The sequence below is a fragment of the Octopus sinensis genome, linkage group LG12 (assembly GCF_006345805.1).
Source record: "Octopus sinensis linkage group LG12, ASM634580v1, whole genome shotgun sequence".
Taxonomy (NCBI): Eukaryota; Metazoa; Mollusca; class Cephalopoda; order Octopoda; family Octopodidae; genus Octopus; species Octopus sinensis.
Genome location: NC_043008.1, coordinates 48,551,702 through 48,563,887, shown reverse-complemented (window position 1 = coordinate 48,563,887; position 12,186 = coordinate 48,551,702). Strand labels below are relative to the sequence as shown.

The window sequence follows — 12,186 nt, the reverse complement described above, 5'->3', positions numbered from 1 at the left end:
GTCTAATAGGACTGCAACATACCCAGAGTTGCCTCCCCTGCTTACTCATCATCATCATCGTTGTTTAATGTCCACTTTCCATGTTGTCATGGGTTGGATGGTTTGACTGAGGGCTGGCAAGCCAGAAGGCTGCACCAGGCTCCAATCTGATCAGGCAAAATTTCTACAGCTGGATGCCCTTCCTAACGCCAGCCACTCCGAGAGTGTAGTGAGTGCTTTTCATGTGCCACCGGCATGAGGGCCAGTCAGTGGTACTGGCATCGATCATATATCATAAAATATATAACATATTTAATTATTTTATGTTTTGAAAATTCTATAATATTGAACTTATTGTTGATTATTTACAAAAAGTACTTATTAATTTGAAGATCAGTGGTGAAAATTACCGTTAAGGGATTATATAATCTTATAGGCTATATAAGGTTATGGTAGCCTTCTTATTATTGTAAAGCATAAATCAATGTAATTGTTATGGAATATATGTAGCACAGTACCAAAGTTGTAGTTGCAAAAAATTTTTTTGGTTTTCATAAATTTTATCTCTCATGCCACAATGAGTGTGTGTGTTGTAGATAAAGAAGTGAGCTAATGTGAGTGTGCATATAAATAAGAGAGTAGGAAGACCTCATTGAATGAATGTTGAAATGTTTTACGTCAACTTGGTTAGAAATTAACCCAGAAACAGTTGGTAATTAACAACTTAAACCTTATTCAGAATTTAATTATTTAGTTCTACTATTGTAGAATTAAGTAACTTGGTTTTGTGAGCTGAGACTAATTTAACTGTTAATGCCAGACATGTATAAAATGATTGTTATAAGACAACTTGAAGCATTTACTTTTAAATTTTAAAGTTGTTCCTATTCTGTTGTTGACTAATAGAAAAAAAGAAAGCAGAAGGCAAATAAAAACATTGTTATTTATTGTAATAACTCAGTCAAGTGGGATAAGTACGTGTCTGGTCAGAGAGAATCATCAACTTGTGTTTTAAATGTGTGTGTGTGTAGGTGCAGGCATGGGTTGGTGGTTAAGAGAAGCTCACTTTGTGACTGTGAGGTTTTGGGTTTCAGGTGGTATTGCATGACTATGGACAAGTGACTATTGCCCTAGGTCAACCAAAGTGTTGGGGGGGAATTTGGTAGATAGAGACTGTGTGGAAGTCCATTGTGCATATGTAATGTATGTATGTATGTATGTATGTATGTATGTATGTATGTATGTATGTAATGTATGCATGCATGCATGCATATATGCATATATGTATGTGTATATGTTTGTCTATATTTCTCTACACCTGATAACCGGTGTTGGTTTGTTTACATCGCTGTAATTTACTGATTTAGCAAAAGAGACCAATTGAATAAGTATCAGTCCGAAAGAAAATAAATCCTGGGGTCAATTTCGTTTAAGACCATTTCATGACAGTATTCCAGCATGGCCACAGTTCAGTGGCTAAAACAAATAATAGGTTATATACGAAGTCTGATCAATAAGTATCCGGATTGTTGCCATAGTAACGAAGCTAAAGCACACAGAGTGAAGCCGCTTGATACAGACAGATTGAGCTTGAACTCTGCTGTGCATACACAGTAAGTTTTAATGTTCTAGCTCACTTCCACTGTTTACAGCAGTACTTGGAAGGAAGGTGTGTAGTGTGTGATCGTTGCATTTACCACGACAGAGAATCTACATCAAATTTTGTCAAAAGCTTGCTGATACCTGCTCGGAGGCCTACGCAAAGTTTTCAAAATGTTTTCATTGTTCTTGACACAATGAAGGAGATCTTGTGCAACTGAAGCCCAAGTGTCTTTTTGGTCAGTTGAAAGCAGTTTTGCACAAACTTGGCAGACAGATGCTTCTCATACCCAAATCTTTAGTGATAATGGACTGAACTGTAACTAATCTGCACATCCTCTGATAACTCACGGATGCTGATGCGACGATTTCCCTTCACAGCTGCACGCACATCCGCAATGTTTTTCTCAGTCCTGCTGGTTGCAGGTCTCCCAGAATGTTCATCAATATCGACATTTATTTGGCCATCTTGGAAACAGCTGAACCACTCATACACTTTCTGCAACTTTGCCTCTGAGCAGGTATTACCATTATAATTTTCTCTGTCAGGGTCAATGTGATGATCACACTCAACACACTTTCCTTACAAGCACTGCTGTAAACAGCAGAAGTGAGCTAGAATGTTAAAACTTTGTGCATATGTACAGCAGAGTTTAAGGTCAATCTGTAGCAAAAGGCTTCACTATGTGTGCTTTAGTTTCATTACTGTGGCAACAATCCGGATACTTATTGATCAAGCCTCATATATATATATCATTGTTTAACATCCAATACACATGCACATATATGTACACACATACACACACTAGAGTATTATCCATCATATGATGAGTAGCTTTGAAAGTATACTTTTGCTATAATTGGTAATATCAGAAAACGTAACTTGCATACAATAATTATAATTTAACTTTTATCAAATTTCTTGGTACTTATATAAAATCAAAATGAATCTGAATTTTCAAAAGAAAAATATTTATTGCTTTGAAATTAAGTAAAACAAAGCAGTGACGTGCATAATATGTAATGGCAAAGTCGAATGTGATAATATGTTAATTGCTGGTGTATTTTGTCTACTGAGAACAACTTCTCCTTATTTCTCAGTTGTATAACTCCTCCCACAAATGCTGTCATTTCCTCTTCCCTTTCTACCATTTTGTGTGTGTGTACAGCACTGTTTTACTCATTCTCTGTTAAATCTCTCTCTGTCTCTCTTTTGCTCTCTCTCTCTCTCTCTCTCTCTCTCTCTCTCTCTCTCTCCCCATCTTTCTATAGGATATAAAGAAATCCTCCAATCAACCAACCATTGTCAGCTTCTGTTACATAGAGATGTGGTCAATAGTATTTGATCTCCACACCGCAGCCAGTGGTCTGCTGTGTGCTGTTAGTAAAGCTCACCCACAATGTGATGGATATCACTTTATTAGGATCCATTTAATGCTACTGGTTCTTCCTTTCACACTCATTACAGCATTAAACACACTGGAGAGAGATGGGGAAAGTCTGTTTAAATGTTAATTGTAAAAGGAATAAATATGGATTACTTATTTACACCCTTCCGCTTTAGAGACACCATTTCCCCTGCTCTCTCTTGGTGACATTTGACTTTAGACTTACAAAACCAAAAGCCAGTCCTCTTTTGCACTCTTTTGCTGTGCTGTAACCTTTCTTTTGTACGTTTGCCCTCCCAGTGCCTCATTGTCTAACTTTTGATCTTTCCTTCACGGGGGGGGGGGTCTGTAATCTATTACAACTTTTACCAAATTTAATAGTATTGTTTCACAGTTCTAAATTGTTTACCCTCCACCGGTTTTGCTTCCATTATTTCTCTTTCCTGTGGTCTGTTATCTGTTTCACCTCGCAGTTAGCAGTCTCAATCACATGATTACTTCTCTCTGAAGGAAATATCAGAACTACTTAGAGTATCAACATCTAAGTAACACTATTTAATCTTTTCTTGTTATGAGATTCATTTGTTTTATTTTCTAAATTTTTGTATTTCGGTTAATAGCAACCATTTATATCACCAATAATGAGAATTCAATACAACCATAACAGTTTTTTGTTAAAGAGATAATTGCTGAAAATATTGCTCATTCTCTTACAAACTGAAAAGATAAAACAAAATATTCCAACAATTTCAATAAATAGTGCTCATTATCTATTTAGCGATTAATTAGTTCATTTATATTAAGATTTAGCTCATGCTAAAGAGAGCACAAGTTTTGATGTTTCAAATTTTCAAAAAGCACAATATATTTTATTCCTAATATTGTTGAATGATCAATCAAATTCTTAATTTTATTTTTATATAATACATGTATATGAGTGAGTGAGTGAGTGAGTGAGTGAGTACACACACACACATTATACACACACACATATATATATATATATATATATATATATATATATATATACCCATACTAGAATGGAAAATGGATGTTAAACAATGATGAGGATGAACATATATACACACATATATATACATATTTATATATACAACATATATACATGTATATACACACACATATATACCCACATACACACACTCTGGCACATAAAAAGCACCCACCATCCTCTGTTGAGTGGTTGGCATTAGAAAGAGCATCTAACTGTAGAATCCATGCCATAACAGACAGTTGGAGTCTGGACAGCTCCCTGCTAGCCAGCTCCATGTCAAACCATACAACCCATGCCAGCATGGAAAAACGGATGTTAAACGATGTTGATGATGATGATATATCTCATCATCATCATCATCATCATTTCACATCTGTTTTCCATGCTGGCATGGGTTGTATGGTTTGACAGAGCTGGCCAGCTGAAGAATTGCACCAGGCCCCAATTGTCAGTCTTGGCATGGTTTCTATGGTTGGATGCCCTTCCTAATGCCAACCCCTTTAGGGAGTATACGGAATGTTTTTTTATGTGGCACCTGCCTCTATTGCATATTTGGTTTGTGCATTTAGCTGTTGACGGAGAGGTTGGTAGTTCTAATCTATAGGTGTGTGGCTGTTTGGTCAGGTGAAGTTTGCTTCCCAACCACATGGTTTCAGGTTCAAAAGATCAACCAGAATTATTGTAAATATACATTAATATAAGGTGGGAGACGGGGAGTAGGACTGGTGGGTGTGTTCAACATATCTCTTTCATCAAATAATTATTAACGAACTGGAGAAACATTTTTGATAAAAGAACGAAAGAAAAAAGCCCGACATAACCTGGAGAAATCAATGGCATTAACGAGAGAGAGTAAATATTTAGAACTGTTTTTCTTTTATTATTTTGTTGAATTATTTTATTAGATTATAATTAAGATGGCAACTTCAAAAACATTGGAAAAACAAAATGTTTATGGTATAATCTTGATAATCAATTGGTTTTAATGGGGTAGAAATAGAGGGGGAAGAGGAAACACCTGAAAAGAAAACAGATTTCAAATTTCTAGTCATGGAAATACATCAACGATGTTATCGTTGTCAGCATATTGAAATCTTTTGGGAATTGTACGGATAGATTCCTGGCAGATTCTTCATGAGAAACAGCAATTGAACTCAATCCATTGAATAGTTTAAAGGATTGTTTAGAGGAATACGATTTTAGAATTATATGTTTGGAAGAATTGAGTGGGATAGAAATGAGGGTGTCACCACCCCTACATTGTGATGCAAGTCATAAAAACCATGTAAAAAGGAGGAATTTAGATCAAGTGCTGTTGTATGTTGGAATGGTTCCATTTCACTAGTGACCTTGACATTAAGAATAAGAATGATCATGCTTGTTCTGGTTTTGTGTGTTGTTCTGTTATTTGTTCTGTTGTTCCTGCTACAACTTGGCCAACTACGACAAAGATATTTTTGTTACTCCATTGCTACTTCATGTTGCCCTCCTGCAACATATTGTCTTTAAGCAAGAGAAAATTCTCTGTTACATCTTCCCCTTTGTTGTTGTTGTTGACACTTTGCAGAGTATGAGATTTCTAAGGTGCTCCTACCTACAAGTTGAACTTTTCTTGCATTCCTGTTGTTTGATGTCAATAATCACTGAATTTGCTGATTCTGATAGGTGTGGGGTGATCAGCCTTCTCTTCCTTGTCTCCAGATGTCTAGCTACAGGTTATATAGAATTCTGTCTTTGGTTTTATGTAATTCCAGTGTTCTTTGGCTTTTATTTGGTGAAGGTGATAGGTTTGTTATTGACACCATTATTTCTGTTTTTGACAGTGTTGATTCCTTTTCTGTTTTTTGTAATATTTTTTTTTATTTGTTTACCTTTATTATTGTTATTGTTAATTAGCTCCCAGTCAGCCCTAATCAAACAGGCATTTCAACTGTAACCACCCTGTTTCCTTTTCCAGTCATAGTTAACCCACATTATCTAGTGTGTCTTTACCCTTTTTTAAGATATCCGATTGTGATGTGGTGATTTGGTTGCTATTTTTATCTGATCAAGTGACCACGTAGAAATCCCTCGTTGTTGATGGTGGTGGAGACTGTGGTGTTTGTTGTTGTTGACATCCTCTTTCTTTGTGGTATTATTGCTTTGAGCCTGATTGTAAACCTGTTGAAATGGAGGAGCTACTTGTTTTTTCTTCATTGTCTTTTATTTGTGCAATAATATCAACACCACCACCACCACCACCACCACCACCACCATTCATTCCTCTGGTGAGTGTTAATAGTTAAGTGTTAGCACCGATTCTTACAAGATAGATAAATTGAACTTATTACAAGACGATTAGATGACATCAGTTCCATTTTGATTCGTAAGGATTTACAATTGTGATGCCACCAGTTTATGATAAAACTGTTAATCTCGGTTTTACATGGTTTAATGTTAATATTGTAGTTGAATGAAGAATTATCTGTCCAGCTAAAATAATCCTTGTTTATTACAAAAGCAAATAAGTTAAGCTTGTTAGCATTTAACTAAATAATGGTGACGAGGAGCTGGGCCCATTGCCTCTACCCTTGTTGTAGAAATTATGGATTACCTAAAGTTTATTTGGTGTAATGTTTTGGTTTCCAATTGGAAGCTGTTGAGAAAGGTGTACACGTCACACCATTCTCTTGAGTATGTTCGTATAGATTTATTTCATATTTGTAGTGTTACTCTCATGTGTTGGGTAAGTTTGGAAGTATACTTTTGTTGGCGGCTGTGTGGTAGAAAGTTTGCTTCCTAATCACACGGTTCCAGGTTCAGTCCCACTGCATGGCACCTTGGACAAGCGTCTTCTACTATAGCCACATGCCAACCAAAGCCTTGTGAGTGGATCTGGTGGATGGAAACTGAAAGAAGTCCATCATGTGTGTGTGTGTGTGTCCCACCACTGCTTGGCAACTGGTGTTGGTATGTTTATGTTCCTATATCTTAACAATTCATCAAGGGAGAGACTGACAGTGTAAGTAACAGGCTTTTGAAAAAAAAACAAAATGTACTGGGGTTGATTCATTTGGCTAAGACTCTTCAAGGTGGTGCTCTAGCATGACCACAGTCCTAATGACTAAAACAAATAAAGAAAGATAAAGATTAAAAAAATGCTAATTTTCAAAAGAAAAATGTTTATTATCTTTGAATAAAATTTACTAAAACAATATTCCGAAAGTAAACACAAACAAATGGAAACTAAATTACTCTCTGTGTTGATTTTATATTAAAGTTCACACAGGCCAGGTTTACCATTGATTAAGTGTTGTGAAACTTAGCTTTTTGCATTTTTGTTTGTTTTTCTGCTGTTAGATATTGCAAAATATATAAATAAATAAAATAAATTAAAAAAATATAGAGCAGCAAGGAGTTTTGTAATATAAATGAGTTATTTTGTTGTTTTATTTAACACTGGCTTAAAAGCTGCACTCTGTGGACTTTTAAGATAGCTCTTGCAACCTGTAACTCAAGAGAGCTAAATACCATGACTATAATACACCTATAATGACTGTATGCCCCAGAAGGTGTTTGAGCAGAGATTAAGGATGGATGAGAATTAATTCTGTAATGCAGTCATTGTATTGTTTCAGTTCCAAGTTGAATGCCAACTGTTGGCCAATTTGGCCCAAAGTTCTCGACATAAAATTAATGAAGCGAATGTCATTTATCTTTCCTTTGATCTCTGATGTCATCTGACAAACACCAACCAAGATGGTGTAAATCAGTCAAGCTTTACCTGCTAGAAGTAGCAACTCAAATGCTTTTAAATCAGATCCCAGTACTGGATGTCCAAGAACCAAATGAAGGCTAGATTTTCAATCCCGGGATCATTCTGATTCTAAAAGGTATGTCTATGTAGACTGAGATACAGGGGCCCCAGACAGACAGAATTTTGCTTTTATTATAATAGATCAGTTAAATGTGAACCCCCTCATTTAAGACATTATCAAATCATTAGGAATGATCTTATTAAAAAAAGAAAATTAAGGTGGTGAGCTGGCAGGCTGGGCATTAGCAATCTGGGTGAATTGCTTAGTGGCGTTTCATCTGTCTTTATGTTATGAGTTCATATTCCGCCAAAGTCGACTTTGCCTTTCATCCTCTTGGGGTTGATAAATTAAGTACTGGGAAAATACTGGGGTTGATGTAATTGATTAGTCCTTGTACCTTTAGTAGAAAAGATTATTAAAAGAAGAAAATTGCAGCAAAGCTGTGTGATAGTGGTGTCAGGCATGGCATACAGACCATCATGTAACTTGTCTGACATTGCCTTTGTATCCTTCTCTTCTGTTTTACAAATCCAGTGTGCACATGTGTGCGCTGTGTATTCATACTTTCTGGTTCCTACTCAAAACTGTTTACAAATCACAACCATCTTAGGAACCTGCAGTTGGGAGGAGCATTTCGTGTTCCAATGGTTGTGAAGGAAGATAAATTATATCTTAGTGTTGGGGAGGGTATGATTGGATTGTTGTATAATGATTGACCTAAGACAAATGGACAAAATATGTTATCACCATGACTCATATCCACTGAGTGTTTTTTTTTATGATTCTAAGATATTATGGAATGCTCATTAGCCATCTGCTTGTACTAAATTTTCCTTTTTTGACATTGTTGCTTTGTTTGATGTTTTAATTCTGCAGCTTGTTATGGAGAACTTGGTTATGGGAAATGAGCAACTATCAAACTTTTGATTTGTTGAGATTTGAAAAATGATCTTAGTTACTAATATAGAATTCTAAAATAGAATGGATGGCTTGATAGGTTTCTCTGAAGACTAGCCTGTAGTCAGGGTCAATAACTTTGACCTGCTATTATAGCTGATGATTCTATTTTGGTAAATTTGCATGTGATGTTCAGTTGTCATTCTGTTCCTTTTTACATGGCAGTTTTAAAAATAATCTTGGCTCTTGAGAACACATCTGTTAGCTATCATCCGCCTGTAACATTATTTCTCTTGTTATATCAAACACAGCAAGTATCTCACTTTACTTAGGCAGGTCTTAGTTCACTTCCTTTCTGCTTTCCACTTTCTACACTAAATATAGAATCTCACATTATAATAATCTACCATTTTATTGCAGCAGTTAAAGTCACAGAATAAAGAATAAATTCTTTTGTTTTGTTGTTTGTCATAGAATTATTTCACAATTTGGCTAAGATTTTGTCATGGAAGAAGGAGATTATCTGAAGTATTTTCATATGATATATGGGAGTAGAAAGGAAGGTTTAATTTGTTGGGAGCAGTCGGCTTTCTGCAGGAATAGAGACAGGGAGCAGGACGCTATGTGTAAATACATTTCTATTCTACATTGCTATCCCTGTTGTTTAGTTGGGAGTGTCATGAATGGAGTTTATAGGCAAAGTCTCTAACATCATGGTGGGTGTTGTTACTTTTAAATCACTTTATGTTTAAGTTTATCATTTCCTTGTAATGAAGTCTACCTTTTGACATAAGATGACCCTAGAGCTTGTCATGTGCTTCTTTGAAAAGATCTTAAACTGGAACCACTTAACTTCTGAGTCATTTACATATTTTCATGTACTTCCAGCTCTGAATATAAAGGGAAGTGGAATTTTAAGTGTATGCTTGGGGTTTGCTGTCGGTTAACAGACCCAAATGGGCAGAGACATGGTTGTGTAGTTGTTTACCTCAGAGCTGTATAACTTACAATCATTATAACAGATCCAAATAGATTAATGTCTGTGTGGTTAAGGTCTTTGCTTCACAAGTAAATGGTTTCATTTACAATCCTAGTATGTAGCACTTACGTCAAATGTAGTCTCAGATTGACCAAAGCTTTGTCATTGAGATTTGATAAATGGAAACTTTGTTGAAGCCTGTTGCAGGTAGCATACTTAGTTTTAGGTGGTAAACTGAATCTGTTACCTAGTTTAACACCACTACCTGGGCCTTAGGTACCCTTAGCAGAATCCTCTCTGTTGCAAGCATTCAGTGTTGGTTTCGTGTCTGTCATTGACTTACTTTTTTCCTCTGCCACCTGTCTTGGAGATCCTGAAAAATATCACAGACTATTGCCCTTCCATCTCAAACTTAATAACAGTATATAGAGATCTTTCAGAGAGGCTTTTCAAGGATGGTGCCCACACCAAGAAAACAATATTAATAGTCCTTCCTAAATACTGATCTGAGGTCCATATCTTTACTTAGAGACAGTGGTAAAAATGCAAATGAACTGAGTTGCCCTTAATGCAAGGTCATTTACCCAGCAATATCATGTCACTAGACATAGTACGATAAACATCAGTAAGATAAGGATATCTGGGACAATTATAGGCAAGCTTGGGCAGCAGGGTGGTTGTGTCCTTTCAGAATATTCTGAATGTTAAAGTGTGGAGGATATAGAGGTAAGCTGGGAGCATTGATTAAAAAAGATCTTTCAAACTAATGGCTGCCTATGGCCTGAAACAGGGTGGACTACTACTACTACTACTGGTGGTGGTGAGCTGGCAGAATCGTTAGTGTATTGGACAAAATATTTAGTGGCATTTCTTCTGGCTCTTCATATGCTAAGCTCAAATCCTGCTGGGGTCAACTTTGCTTTTTATTCTTTGGGGAGGGAGGGGAGATAAAAGGAAGTACCAGTTAAGTGCTAGGGTTAATGTGAAGAATTCTCAGTTTTCATAGAGTTACTGTTCATTCACACACACACACACACACACACCACACACACACACACTTCACTAAGCTCAGAGTAACAAGTCAGTTTTGTTGAAGTTTTCTGTAGTTTTAAATATCAACCAGTGTTAATCCATTAATATATATTTGTTTGTTGTATTTTCAGGTTCTCAGCCTAATCACTTTCACTTTGCAACAAACAGTAATGTAAACAAACTGGTAAGTTTATTTATTGTTTATTTTTACTGGTTTCAGTCATTGGATTACAGCCAGGCTGGAGCACTGCTTTCAAATGTTTAGTTGATAGTATTGACTGCCAATACTTCAGTCTAGTACTTATTTTATCACTCTCTGTTTGTGGAACCTCAGTTACCAATTATAACAAGATGTAACTTAACAAATGTGGACATACTCATAAACCTACGTGTGCGCACACACACACACACACACACACACACACACACACACTCTCTCTCTCTCTCTGTCTCTGGTCTTCTGTATGATTTCTGTTTCTAATGTTCCATTCAGGAAGTATCAACTCATAGTGCAATATATATATCTGTATGTATGTATGTGAGAGAGAGAGAGTGGGGGAAGGCTGTCATGAGCATGTTGGAGTGGAATCTCTAAGATGATCTCTCAGGGGATTTCATGGAAGAATATCTTTGCACCAAACTCATACATTAGTTATCACTTTATTTCTATCTTGCAAGTGTCTTGGATTGTTACATGCAAATTCTTTGCATTTTCTACTGGATATTTCTTCATCAGTGTCGCTGCTGGCTAATTAGCCATACTGATGTCAGCAGAGAAGGAGATATACTAGAACTGTGCCAATGATGCTTTTTGTCTTCAGAACATGAACAAAGTAATGCCATTTCTCGGTAAGTGGAAGCACATGGCCTAGTGGTTAGAGCAGCGGACTTGCGGGTTCAAATCTCAGACCGGACGATGTGTGTATCTATGAGTGAAACGCCTAAGCTCCACGCGGCTCTGGCAGAAGTTAATGGCGAAACTTCTGCTGACTCTTCCACCACAACATTCTCTCACTCTTTCCTCCTGCATCTTGCAGCTCACCTGTGACGGACTGGCGTCCTGTCCAGGTGGGGAACCTATATGCCAAGAAACCGGGAAACCGGCCCTTATGAGCCAGGCCTGGCTCGAGAAGGAACAAACAACAACAACATTTCTTGGTAAAACAATATTTTCAGCTTTGAAGGAAAATGGGGCCATGAATTCAGTCTTCAGAGAGATTGATGCTATTTAACATTACTCTTGAAACTCATTGCATACAAAATGAGTATCCCTTTAGTGAAGTTGCACCCAGTTCTGGACTGTTATGAAAAATTGCTTTGCTTTTAAAGTTGATAAAGTTTTAGAGTTAGAAGAGAGCAGTCCTGTATTCCTTGTGACATGTAGATTGGTAACTTCTGGTCTTGAGTTCAAATCTTGCCCAACTAGTTTCGAGGTTGACTTCAGTATTTTAGATCAATAATCATATTGTCTTGCCTCTTCCTGTAAAAATGGTCGTGTGACAA

At 36.6% G+C, this 12,186-nt stretch overlaps 1 protein-coding gene across 9 annotated transcripts in view; it reads left to right on the top strand.

The window, feature by feature from the left end:
- LOC115217963 (activated Cdc42 kinase-like) overlaps window positions 1–12,186 on the top strand; it is a 334,743-nt gene that overhangs the window by 37,512 nt on the left and 285,045 nt on the right. For 8 of the 9 annotated variants that reach the window (XM_036507901.1, XM_036507900.1, XM_036507902.1 and 5 more), the window contains exon 2: window positions 10,815–10,867. The gene's annotated coding sequence lies outside the window, so the exon portion shown is untranslated. Of the gene's footprint in view, window positions 1–5,687; window positions 5,694–10,814; window positions 10,868–12,186 lie in introns of all 9 variants that reach the window. The other variant, XM_036507898.1, reaches the window with a different exon arrangement.